Source organism: Myotis lucifugus, unplaced genomic scaffold (assembly GCF_000147115.1).
Source record: "Myotis lucifugus unplaced genomic scaffold, Myoluc2.0 scaffold_500, whole genome shotgun sequence".
NCBI lineage: Eukaryota > Metazoa > Chordata > Mammalia > Chiroptera > Vespertilionidae > Myotis > Myotis lucifugus.
In genome coordinates this window covers 382876-395590 of record NW_005871548.1, presented here as the reverse complement: position 1 = coordinate 395590, position 12715 = coordinate 382876, and the positions used below count along the sequence as shown (strand labels likewise).

At 40.1% G+C, this 12715-nt stretch overlaps 1 protein-coding gene across 3 annotated transcripts in view; it reads right to left on the bottom strand.

Annotated features, from left to right (window-relative positions):
* The window catches only part of DISP1 (dispatched RND transporter family member 1), a 90367-nt gene extending 84496 nt beyond the window's left edge, over nucleotides 1–5871 (bottom strand). For all 3 annotated transcript variants that reach the window (XM_023744943.1, XM_014446087.2, XM_023744942.1), the window contains exon 1: nucleotides 5679–5871. The gene's annotated coding sequence lies outside the window, so the exon portion shown is untranslated. The remainder of the gene's footprint in view (nucleotides 1–5678) is intronic.
* Between the last annotated feature and the right edge of the window lie 6844 nt (nucleotides 5872–12715).

Below are 12715 nucleotides of genomic sequence, written 5' to 3'. Positions count from 1 at the left end.
GCATTTGCACTTATTTGGAATTACTGAAGGCTCAGAGCCTTAGAAAACTTATGAAAATTCACAAAATGCAGAGAATTAATTTTGTTCCCTTTAAAAAAGAAGACTGTAATTACACCAAGCAATTCATTTCTTGGCAAAAGAAGGTTTGAGTCTTAATTAAATAAAGGGCACTGTGAGAATTTATTAGCCTTGGTTTCACATGGAAACAATATTCATCTTTCATTGGTGAATATACTAGTTTAATCAATTTATTGCTAAATACAAAAGATTTCTGAAATAAACTAAGATGAACAATGTTTAACATTATGTGAATCAAGAATATGAGCATTAGAAAAGTTGGATCTTAAGGAAAGCATATCTAAAAATTATCTTTGAAATGTAACTTTTTGTATAGATGTTGCTACTGAAGAATGTGAAGGTATTAGAAATACTAGAGTTGAGCCAATCAGTAGCCAGATAATCTGTATTTTTCTTCTATGAAAAAATCTATTACCTGACTTCACTGTTTTAAGTTTCTTAAAAAAGAATCCTAAATACACAAAGCTACGGATCGATTTCAATTTCTATTTATTAGATTCCTTTACTTTTAACAAAAGTGATAGATGCTTCCTCTAACAAATTGAATAATATAATGAGCCCTAACCAGTTTGGCTCAGTGGATAGAGCATCGGCCTGTGGACTCAAAGGTCCCGGGTTCGATTCCGGTCAAGGGCATGTACTTTGGTTGCGAGCACATCCCCAGTGGGGAGTGTGCAGGAGGCAGCTGATCGGTGTTTCTCTCTCATCGGTGTTTCTAACTCTCTATCCCTCTCCCTTCCTCTCTGTAAAAAAATCAATAAAATATATTTTTAAAAATAATAATAATAATAATATAATGATAAAGAAAGAGTTAATAATCCTTCTCAATCCCACTCCATGAGATAATTAATGCTAATGGCCTAGTTATCCCTCCATGATGCTCATTCAACTATATATAAACATGTCACATATGAATATACATGAAGGACTACTACATCTCCTGTGGCTTATGTTCCTGGGATGTCTGTACTCCTCAAAGAAAATACTGAATTATCATAAAACACAACAGGGGGCCCTTAAGTGAAAACTCAAACAGGAACAAACACAGAACTTCGGCTAAAAGTACAGAGACATTTTTAGAAATCTGGCAAGTATACCTGCCTTTACTAGTTAATACAGTGTGTGTGTGTGTGTGTGTGTGTGTGTGTGTGTGTGTGAGAGAGAGAGAGAGAGAGAGAGAGAGAGAGAGAGAGAGAGAGAGAGAGAGAGAAATCAGTAATATAGGCTGATGCTGGAGCAATAAAACAAAATCAGCATCAGGGAATCTGATATAACAACACTACCACTCCCAAAGTATTTTTTAAGTGACAATTTGGGGATTTTAGCTTTATATGTCTATACTTAAAAGATATGAAGCCATAAAACTTTGCTTTCAATCATTTAATCGCGGGAAAAAAGTTGATGAATGTAAAGTGATACTTTTTTTGGTCTTTTTCTTTAAATAGAAAAGGCTCTATCATTTAAAAAATAAAAAAGGGGGAATTTGCCGGGAGCCGGTCCATCCTTGCTGCTTGACACAGTCGCTGCAGGAAAGAAACATCTGCACAGCATATGTTTCAAGGGACCTGGCATATATAGCATATTGTTCTTAATATGTTTGCTCTCTTTAGCGCCATGTGTTTTAACCAAGGTCACCTCTCCAAAAAGGTTGTTTCCCCAGGTGGGGATTTTTCCCTGAGGTTAGGGAGGGGATACAACCCCTTAATTAAGTGCCAGGAGGGTAGTTAAGCTACATAATCTTTACTCCCTGGAATGGAGATAAGAAACGCCCTAACCTTTGTAATAGATATTGACAGGATTAAAATCGGCTGGTATAAATATGGATGTAACAAGACAATAAACATCAGATCCTCATCAGTTCCTAACCAGAACTCCGACCAGAACTTTGGCTGGAGATCCTGGCTAGAGGTCCTGACTAGGCTGCTGATCAACTGAAGGCTGTCTTCGTGTCATTCCTTCTTCGCCGACTCCGTTCACACCTTTGGGGACCCCTGGACCCGCTGGGATTGGACCCCAGCATCGTGATTTTTCTATTCGTTGTGGGAGATGCAGACTCCTGGCACTGCCCCTATGAACGTGGGGGAACATTTTTCAATAGATGTTCCCATAAAGGGCTAAAGAAGCTATGTTGCAGGAAAACTTCTTTCAAACAAAAATTAATCCCAAGCCAATTTTGTGGAAAAGTCTTCCTGAACTGAAGACTTTGTTCTACGTTTAGTAAAATACCTTATTTCTTGGAATGCTGTATTAGAAGTTACAATGCATATGCTATATGGAACATTCTTTAGGTCAATAGAAAAAGCAACTAGTTTTTAAGCAAGTTTCTAAGAATAAACTAGGAGTTTATGAGCAAGAAGCTGTTCGTTTTAATTACATCAGAGAGAAAAATATACCACATTTCCTGAGGTTTAAGGCAGGGGGGGGGGGGCGCGCACTTCAAGAAGTAACATCGTGAATGGCTGCCCTGAATTGTAAATCTCTAACATTTGAGGGCATAGGTGAATGAAACCCCACTGCTTTCCCCCAGATTCCTCACCAAGTTAATCATATGATTTGGCCATGAGTCTTAAGGTTATCAGAAATTTCTAGTCCCTGGCTCATAACTTATCTTCAAGCATCCTTGCTTAGAAGAGCTTAATAATAAGCAGCAGGGAAGTGGAAATTCTTTCTGCCTTGACAGCAGGGGGGATAGGAAGAGAATTCAGATGAAGAACATATTTCACATCGCCAGGGCTGACAAATGTGAAAAATGTGCCAGACAGACTCTGCTGGCTGCAAGTTTTATAATTAGAAATACTGAGACCTGTTCAATGGCGCTGCCCACTTCCAGGGGTTTCTTTTGAGCAAAACAAAGGAACTATTTTTCTTATTTATGTTGCAAGTTTATTTACTAATTTTTCTTATTGCAAAAAAGACTTCATATTCATTGAATAATTTATCTGGTTTCATGATTTGAATGGTAAAAAAAAATGCACACACAAGAGTACTCATATGGAATCATGTTTCATCTGGTTCAAAAGTATAAAATGAAGATGTCAGAGAGAACCATTTGTTTGCCAAAGTTTTATTCAACATCTAAGTCAGGCTAGGCATTGGTCACAGCAGTGTGGCTATTTACAGAGATAACTCCATGACTGTTTTATTTACGCTTTCATTTAAATCAGGGGTGGGAACGTCTGGCCCATGGGCCATATAGGGCCCGTGAAATCATTTGTTCTGGCCCTGCCAAGGCATTAGGGGTAGGTTCATTAAAAGTTTGACCAAATACAGCAGGCTAACTTTTAAGTTGATAATTTTGTATGGCCCACGAATGATGTTATAAATATCCAAATAGCCCTTGGCAGAAAAAAGGTTCCCCACCCCTGATTTCAATCCTTAAAACATATATTTATCACTTATTGCCAGGGCTTGGACAAGATGCTAGGGATATAAAACAGTAGCATGAAGCCAAGTTTTTCACTGTTAGAGAAGGGAGTCATCAACATGGAGGACTGGGATGAATCCTGGGGTGCTGGATTTGAAATGGAATAATGACTATGAACTCTTAAATTAGATATAGAACTTTAATTTAGACATAGACGTAGACGTAGACACACACACACACACACACACACACACACACACACACACTTCCTAACTCAGTCTGAGAGATCGAAGACCTGAGAGCATCTAGAACCAATGGTACAGTAGAGCGATGAGCACACCCAGATCTTGATTTTAAATACCATTCACCAGAAAAGGGAGTCAGGGCCCCTTAGAAAAAGGCTGAGCCCAGGGCTGGGGCAAGGAAGGACTTAGGGCATCTTGTTACACCAGAAAGTCAGAAATTCCCCAAGAATAATGAAAACATATCACAAGGACAGGGGAGCAGTTGGTAGGGGCTCCACAGTACAGATCTAGAATCATTCAAGAATCAAAACAATTAATGACAGAATGGAATGTAACTCCTTGAATAAAATAAGAATCTACGAGTTCAAACTAATGCAAATGAAAAATAAAGACAAGGGGGAAAGGAAGTGCTTCTTTAGAGCATAAAGCCAACGACTGAATGTGGAAGAACGAATGAGGGTGTAACTGTGGGGTGAAAGTTTAATGAGAAACAAGACATTTTCAGTTCCAAAGTGTCTCCCCACAAATTACATATTAATTGCAAAGGCGAAGGAGTAATTGGACACTGGAGAAACCTGGTGGATATAATGCAACCAAGTGAAAAATCAGTAATATTTGCACGCTGATGTCCTGTGTCTGCTGATATGATCTACTGAGAAGGGCACAACCTCCCTTCCATGGCTTTCCTTCCAATGACAACCTAATAATTAGACAAACCCAAAGTGAGGGCTCTTCTACAAAATAACTGCCTCTACCCTTCAAAATATGTTCAGGTCAAGAAAGAAAAAGAAAAGCTAATGAACTATTCCAAACTAAAGGAGGCCAATTAGACATGAAAATCAGGTGGAATGTGTCATCCCGGATTGGACACTGGACTGAGAAAAAAATAGCTACAAAAGTTATTATTGAGACAATGGACAAATTTGCATATGGACTAGAAAATGGTATTATATCAAGGTGAAATTTCCAGATTTTGATAAATGTACTGTATTTTATTATAAGAGAATGCTCTTCTTAGGAAATACGTACTAAAGTGGATAGGAGTAAATGAACACAATGTTGGCAACTTATTCTCAAGTGGTTCAGAAAACCATTATGCATACATTTAAAACTGAGTAAGCAATCAGTAAATCTCAGTAAACAGTATAACTATACGGCATTTCCTTGTACCAATTTTATAATTCTTCTTGAAGTTTGAAATTATATCAATATTAAAAGTGATAAAGAGCCCTAACCAGTTTGGCTCAGTGGATAGAGTGTCAGCTTTTGGACTCAAGGGTCCCAGGTTCGATTCCGGTCAAGGGCATGTACCTTGGTCACATGTACATCCCCAGTGGGGGGTGTGCAGGAGGCAGCTGATCGATGTTTCTCTCTCATCGATGTTTCTAACTCTCTATCCCTCTCCCTTCCACTCTGTAAAAATTCAATAAAATATATATATTTTTAAAAAGTGATAAAGAAACAAAACATTCTAGTTCTTTCATTCATAAATGTAGCCATTCAGTTAACAGTTAAGATTCTACTATTTGTCAGACAGTGGACACAAATGAGCAGAACACAGACCCCTACCCTTGAGGACATCCCAGTCTTGTTCTATGATTTCTATAACAAGAATTATCATGAACATAAACACATATTGCCCACCCACTTCAACATTCTGACCCAAAATGGCAAATGGCATCGATGGGTATCTTGCAGCAGGAAATGGCTGCTTTCCATGACACCAACTTGAAAAACTTAGGGGCAAATCCCTCACGCACCCTTCCTTGTCCTTAACACCCTATTACACGCCTGTCCTCCGCTGTATTATGTCTATCACCAAGCTGGTGTCTATGCCGCCCTGAAACAAAGCCGGGCTGTGTGGGTGTGGAGAGGCCGCCGTCTCCAGTTGCTGGAATGTCAGGCCCACGATCACCGGCTTCTCATGGGAAAAAGGCAAACCCTGCCTTCAGGTCCCGACCAAGAAAATTAAAAACAGTGAGCAGCCCTACCTGGATTAGTCATGAATGACAGCCACGCAGCCTGCAACTATTAGTTGCATCTGGGCCGGAAGGAATCTCGGTGGAGGGATTTAGGCGGCAGCGCTGCTATTTGCTGGGAATTTGGAAAATTAAACACGGATCCCCTGGAAGTAGAATGCGCCCGTGAAGATCACAGGACCTGCAGGCAGTTGCAGCCCACGGTCTACATGTGAGATATAATAAAAGACGGTGTGAATAAAGAATAAAGTGTTCAATGCTCCCATTTGAACTCGATAAAACATCAGTGACATCCACAGGACTCAAAATATTCACATCTTGGAGCTGCCAAGCTAAATAATTTAATATCTTTTTGAACAGAAAAGTCTTTCCCCCCCAGGACATATTTTTCAAAATATTAAATGTCCTGTTAGTTTAGACCTCTTGCAAGCAGCTGCATTCCTTTTTGGAAACTGGAGAATGATGGTTTGCCTCTTCTATAATTGGAGAAAAATTCCAGTCACATTAGGTAGGGAGCCTTCAAATCGCATACCTCCAGAGCTTAAAAACTGTGGTCCTCTTACCCGTATGCAAAACTTGAAACAGTCAAAACTCTTCCAAGGGTAGAAATAAAAGGGAGGAAGCGTTTCTCGCGGCAAAATTAAGCCAGCGACCCCTTTACATTTCGTTTCTTGAAGCATGGAAAACAGCGAGCAGGCGAATGAGATTAACTGGGAAGGGCAGAGCGCCCTGGCATAATGAATGAAGACTTAGTCCCTGACTTAAGAAGTATGGTGCCGGGGCTCTATCTGCTGGTGCACAGTAACGATTTCCATGTGCTAACCCTGTCAAGGTTACGGCTCATTATTAGCTAAAATATGCTGCTTTCTAAACAGTTCAGTCTGTCGGTTACTTCCCCGTATATCCTTCTTAATGAGCATAATGCACGTTTCCATTGGGTTAGAAGATTTAGGAACATAACTTTCAGGGCTTTTGAATATTAACTAATTGCTTAAATCTGCCATTGCTAACAGGTCTTCTGCAATTCCTTGCCCTTGAGAAAAACACAAATACACATACACACACACACATAAAAACATAAATACACATACACACACACACAAAAACATAAATACACATACACACACACACATAACAACATAAATACACATACACACACACATAAAAACATAAATACACATACACACATAAAAACATAAATACACATACACACACACACACACACATAAAAACATAAATACACATACACACATAAATACGCTGTGGGACTCGTGTCCTCTTTCTTTTCCCCACTTCCCTGTCTACGAGGAGAGGGCACAGGAGGGACGGTAGGAGGAAAGAATAGGGGAGCCGGTGAGAGGGTCCTTATACAAGGAAACCCTCCCAACGGGTACACTAACCCCCTTCCTCAGGAAGGTCCTCTGGCACAGAAGCAAGAATGGGTTCACTGTTTTCAAGTTGTTGTCGTTTTGCTTTGTTTCTAGTAGTAGCTCCCTAGTTAAGGGAAAGGGGGTGGGCAGCGACCCCTCTCTTCTTAGGAAAGTTTTTTTTTAATGTATGCTTTTGATTATAGAGAGAGAGGAAGAGAGAGGGAGAGATAGAAACATCAATGATGAGAGAGAAACATCGATTGGCAGCCTCCTGCATGCCCCCTACTGGGGATCGAGTCTGCAACCAGGGCTTGTACCCTGGCCAGGAATGGAACCTGCAGCCTCTTGGTGCAGGGGACGACACTCAAACCAACTGAGCCACCCTGGCCGGGTGTGATGGCATTCTAAAGCAAAACGCACCCTTCCTCGGGCCCTATCCATTTCTTCAGTGCACTTACCACTATCTGTATAGGAACACACACACACTACGTGTGCATACGTATGTGTATGTATATATACATGTGTGTAGATGTATTTATGTGTGTATGTGTATTTATGTTTTCGTCAAGGGCAAGGACCTCAAGTGTCATGTTCACCATTGTACACCCAGAGCACATGCTAGGTACTCAGTTTATTTTTGATAAATATGTATATGGTGCCCTAACCGGTTTGGCTCAGTGGATAGAGCGTCGGCCTGCGGACTGAAGGGTCTCATGTTAGATTCCGGTCAAGGGTATATACCTTGGTTGCGGGCACATCCCCAGTGGGGAGTGTGCAGGAGGCAGCTGAATCGATGTTTCTAACTCTCTATCCCTCTCCCTTCCTCTCTGTAAAAAAAAATCGATAAAATATATTTAAAAATATATATATACATACATACATATATATACATATACATATACGTATACGTATACATATATATATATTTTGCTGTGTTGGCTAAGCTCCACACACTAAGCAAGCAGGATTGACTACCCGTATTTTTTTATGTATGTGGGGCGGTGAGGAGGTAAGGGGTCTGTTGGGTAATTTGCTCTGATTACTCCCCAGTGGAATCCACGCCCTTGAAAGTGGGCGTTTTATTTTTATGCCCAGAGTTATCAGGACAGAGATGAAAGCAGCGCTCTTTTCAAAGGGGTGTTTTTCTCCTCTGGACTTTTGCACATGGTAGGACGTGTGAAGAATGTGCTTCTTGGGTATCTTCTTTTCCTAGAGGAGTTTGAAATTTTTCAGGCTGTCAGGATGACTCATGTGAATGATGATTTTTAGTTAAGAAAACAACTTGGGCTCTTTGGCCAAGTCGAAAAAAACTCCCCAAAGTCCACGTTACTGTTTTGTTATCGTTGACATGCCTGCCTTCAAAGGCTTCGGAGAAACCCCAAATGCTGTCAATCTGGAATTTTCGCTAATGAATTTATAACTCATTCCAAATTCATTGGTTTCTCACTAGACAACTGATTTCTAAAATATTGGATGCTTTGTTTCCAAGTTGGCTGGGGTGATTCATACAGAAATGGAAAAGAAATTACAATGAGAAATATCTACTTTGGTTGAAATAGAGCTGGCCATATGGAATGCATAATGTTGTTTCTCTAAAACCAGTAACATTTTGCAAAACAAAGCTGTTATACAAATAGTAAAGCACAACACAATAGGGCAATAGCTGATGAATTACCTGGGAATTCAATGCCTTTAGAATACTATGGTACAAATCTCCCATGCTCTCCGAGTCTAGATAGCAGAGTGGTGAGATCTTCCCAAGTCTAAAGAGGTCCCCTCATACCAATGAGGCAACTGGTGAAGAGACCCATCTGGGAGGAAGGGTAGTTACATCCCATCGATCAATGGTGAAATCCTCCGAAAACAGGGGAAGAACTATGGAACCTTCCCCTCATCACACTTTGTGTTCAGTGTCAGGGGGTCTTCAGGTCTCTGAAGGGCATTCAAAGGTCTCAGGTGAAGAGGCCCGGAGGCAGAGATTCAAGCCTACGAAGGGAAAGGAAAGGATGGCCACGGAGCCTGCCAAACAAGATAACAGGAATTGGGAAATACTTAAAGCTAATAAAAACTTGGGGGGAAAGAGAGTTAAAAGAGAGAAAGGGTGGCAAGATTAGAAAACTAAAGAGAAAAGGGAGCCCTGACCAGTTTGGCTCAGTGGCTAGAGCGTCGGCCTGTGGACTGAAGAGTCCCAGGTTCGATTCCGGTCAAGGGCATGTACCTTGGTTGCAGGCACATCCCCAGTAGGGGGTGTGCAGGAGGCAGCTGATCGATGTTTCTCTCTCATTGATGTTTCTAACTCTCTATCCCTCTCCCTTCTTCCCTGTAAAAAATCAATAAAATATATATTTAAAAAAAGAGAGAAAAGGGAAAATAAAAGCAAGCAGAGGAGTAAAGGAAGATGGAGGGGACGCACACGAGGGGTGAAGGTCTGCTCTCACTGACCTTGACCGCCGGCATTTACTCAGTGCTGCTCGTGTGCTCATGATATGCTCAGCATTTTTCATGTAATTAAAGCTTACACATCTTCAATGTCTAAGACCTATCTTATATGTTCCACAGCTCAAGAAACGGGCACAGAAAGACTGAGTCTGCTGTTCAGTAGGCTAGCCAGTGACAGGGCTGGGATTTAAACAGAGACCTGCTGTTTGATCCCAATGTTAACCTCGGAGTCCTTACAGCCGTGCCCCTCCGCCTGTCTCCCTGACTCTGAGAGGCAGCTCTATACCACTCATATCTGTACTCCTCCTGAAGACAATGTTCTAATAATGAAAAGTGATGCTGCATAGAACACATTATCTGTCTTAACAGACACTGAACCAGAATCTAGATTATTCTCCTCAAGATCTGAAATGCTCAGGATTTTATTTTCCAGTTTTGTTGAGATGGCACTGACATATAACATTGTGTGTCATGATTTTCATTCCAACTGAAATGGTACTTTTATGTATGTTTTTAATTTCTGGAAATTCCATTCAAAAGATTTCATATGCTTTAAAATAGTAACAAAAATGTACTAGAAATATGGCCTGTATGCCTGGCCGGTGTGGCTCAGTGGTTGAGCGTTGACTCATGAACCAGGAGGTCACGGTTTGATTCCTGGTCAGGGCACATGCCTGGGTTGCAGGCTCAATCCTCAGTTGAGGGCGTGCAGGAGGCAGCTGATCGATGACTGTCTCTCATCATTGATGCTTCTATCTCCCTCTCCCTATCCCTTCCTCTCTGAAATCAATAAAAACATGTATTAAAAATTAAGTTAAAAATTATAAAAAAAGAAAAGAAGTATGACCTGTAACAGTCCACTGGCATTCACCCAGATCACGCACCGAGGTCTTTAAATTGCGTGGCTTCCCTGCATGGTACGTGTTTGTCGGACTGGCCGCCAGCTGTCTCACTTTTCTTGTTTGTAACAATACTGTTTTGTTAAAGCTGCCTTCCCCAATCACGGATACTTTTTCAGCGACATTGATCTTGAAAGGTTTATGCTCCACAGATTTGATCTATTGCATCCCTGTATGGTTTTGATTTAGAGAGCCTTCTTGGTATGAATACTAGGTTTACAAGTAACTTCATTCTTCTCAGAATTTCAGTAATTGGTATTTTTCACATGGTTACCAAGCGAAAAATAGAACGCATGCTTCAAAGCCGGGGTGCCCCCTGACAATGTGTTTCTCTTTTATAAGTGAGTGGTTGAAATCATCGTGTCACAGGTGTGGAACATATAGAGAACAGATGCCTGGGTTTTAAACTGCACTGATTTACCTTATGAAAATACAAATTAATTACATGATTTGAGTCACAGAACTAGAGGAAGCAGTGAGAGAAAACAATATTAGCACGAGGTCCGAAACTACCATCATTTCGTTAATATGTAGCGTGTATGCAGTGCCTATTCAGGATTCAACGTGGAATACAGAGTTAACATCTTGCAAAGCAGAAAACATACAAAAGAAGCATTCCAAAAATGTGGCCTTTTGCCTTCTTTGTGATGGGTATCATATAAGAATTTGAGGGTAGGAGGTGAGGGGGACAAATAAGTACTTTGAAATATAGCTCCCAGGAAGTTAGCATAAAAACACTATTGAAATATTCTCATCATCCCGTCCATATGTTTAGGAAAATGTCTCAGTGAATGTGTGCTGTTCTGATATAAATATTTCCACAGCAGCAGAAAACAACTAAAAACATTGGTGTATATAAACATGTATTTTTCACACTATTTATATTTATTTCTTTACATGTCTGTTTCCCCATTAGATATGAGCTGTTCGAGTATTCAAGGTAGAAGTTGTGTTCTGCTCTGTGCTCAGCGACTGGCAAACTGCGGTGCTCAATAAATACTTGTTAAATGAAAAAAAAAAACTTGTTAAATGAAATAAGACATAATCTCTGCCTATATTTCTCTCTCATCGATGTTTCTCTAACTCTCTATCCTTCTTCCTTCCTCTCTGTAAAAAATCAATAAAATATATATTTTTAAAAAAGAATATCAGCTCTTGCCATTCTATAAGCACAGTATAAAAATTAGGTGTAGCCCCAGCTGGTTTGGCTCAGTGGACAGAGTGTCAGCCTGCTGAAGGGTCCCGGGTTAGATTCTGGTCAAGGGCACATGCCCAGGTTGCGGGCTCAATCTCCAGTAGGGGGCGTGCAGGAAGCAGCTGATCAGTGATTCTCTCTCATCACTGATGTTTCTATCTCTCTCCCTCTTCCTTCCTCCCTGAAATCAATAAAAATATATTTTAAAATAAAATAAATAAGAATAATACAATCTTACTTGCATGAAAAGTATGATGTGAGATGTCTGCATATCTAGACAAAGAATGAGAGAATATCCTTCTAAGTGGTTATGCTGTGATGGAAATAGGAGGGAAGTACAGTGGAAACCATTTTGGTGGCATCATTTATTTCTTTTTACAAGATAATTCTTTTATATAGCAGGTATATTGTAGCTTTATTACAAAACTATAATATTGTTAAGCTATAAAAAAATACCAGAATGGAGACTATATAACAACATAGAAAATAGGTTACAGTGGGTTAATACAAAGAAGTGTTCTCACTAAGAATCTGGTTATGCCCCAACATGTGTGCATAGGGGCAAGGACTAAATGCCCTGCTGTCACATGAGTCAAGAATGTGAGAACAGAGCTCTTCTCCATTCATCATAAATCTTTTCCTTCTCCTTGTCCTATATTCCAGTCCTGGCCACAGACCATACTATTTCCTGGAACCATAAGCCTTAGCCTCCTCTTTGCTCCCCATCCAATTCATGCTCGCTCCCCATCCAATTTATTCTGTCTCTAAAATGCCATCAAATCTCTCTCTTCCCTGCTCTCCTAGCTCGGGTTATTATCAACTCACACCATGTTTTTACTCTTGGTTGCAATCTCTACACTGTCACTAAATGTTTGTCCACATACAAACATTTTCAATGGGTTTCTACTGACCACACACACATACACACACACACACACACACACACACACACACACACACATCATACTCAATATGCACAAAAAATAACTCAAAATGGATTACAGACATAAAAGTAAAAGCTAAAAACTATAAAATTTCTAAAAAAAAAACAAAACAACATAAAACAAAACAAAAAAAACTAGGATGAAATCTTTAAGACTTTAACTAGGCTGGGCAAAGATTTCTTAGACAAGGTACAAAAAGCAT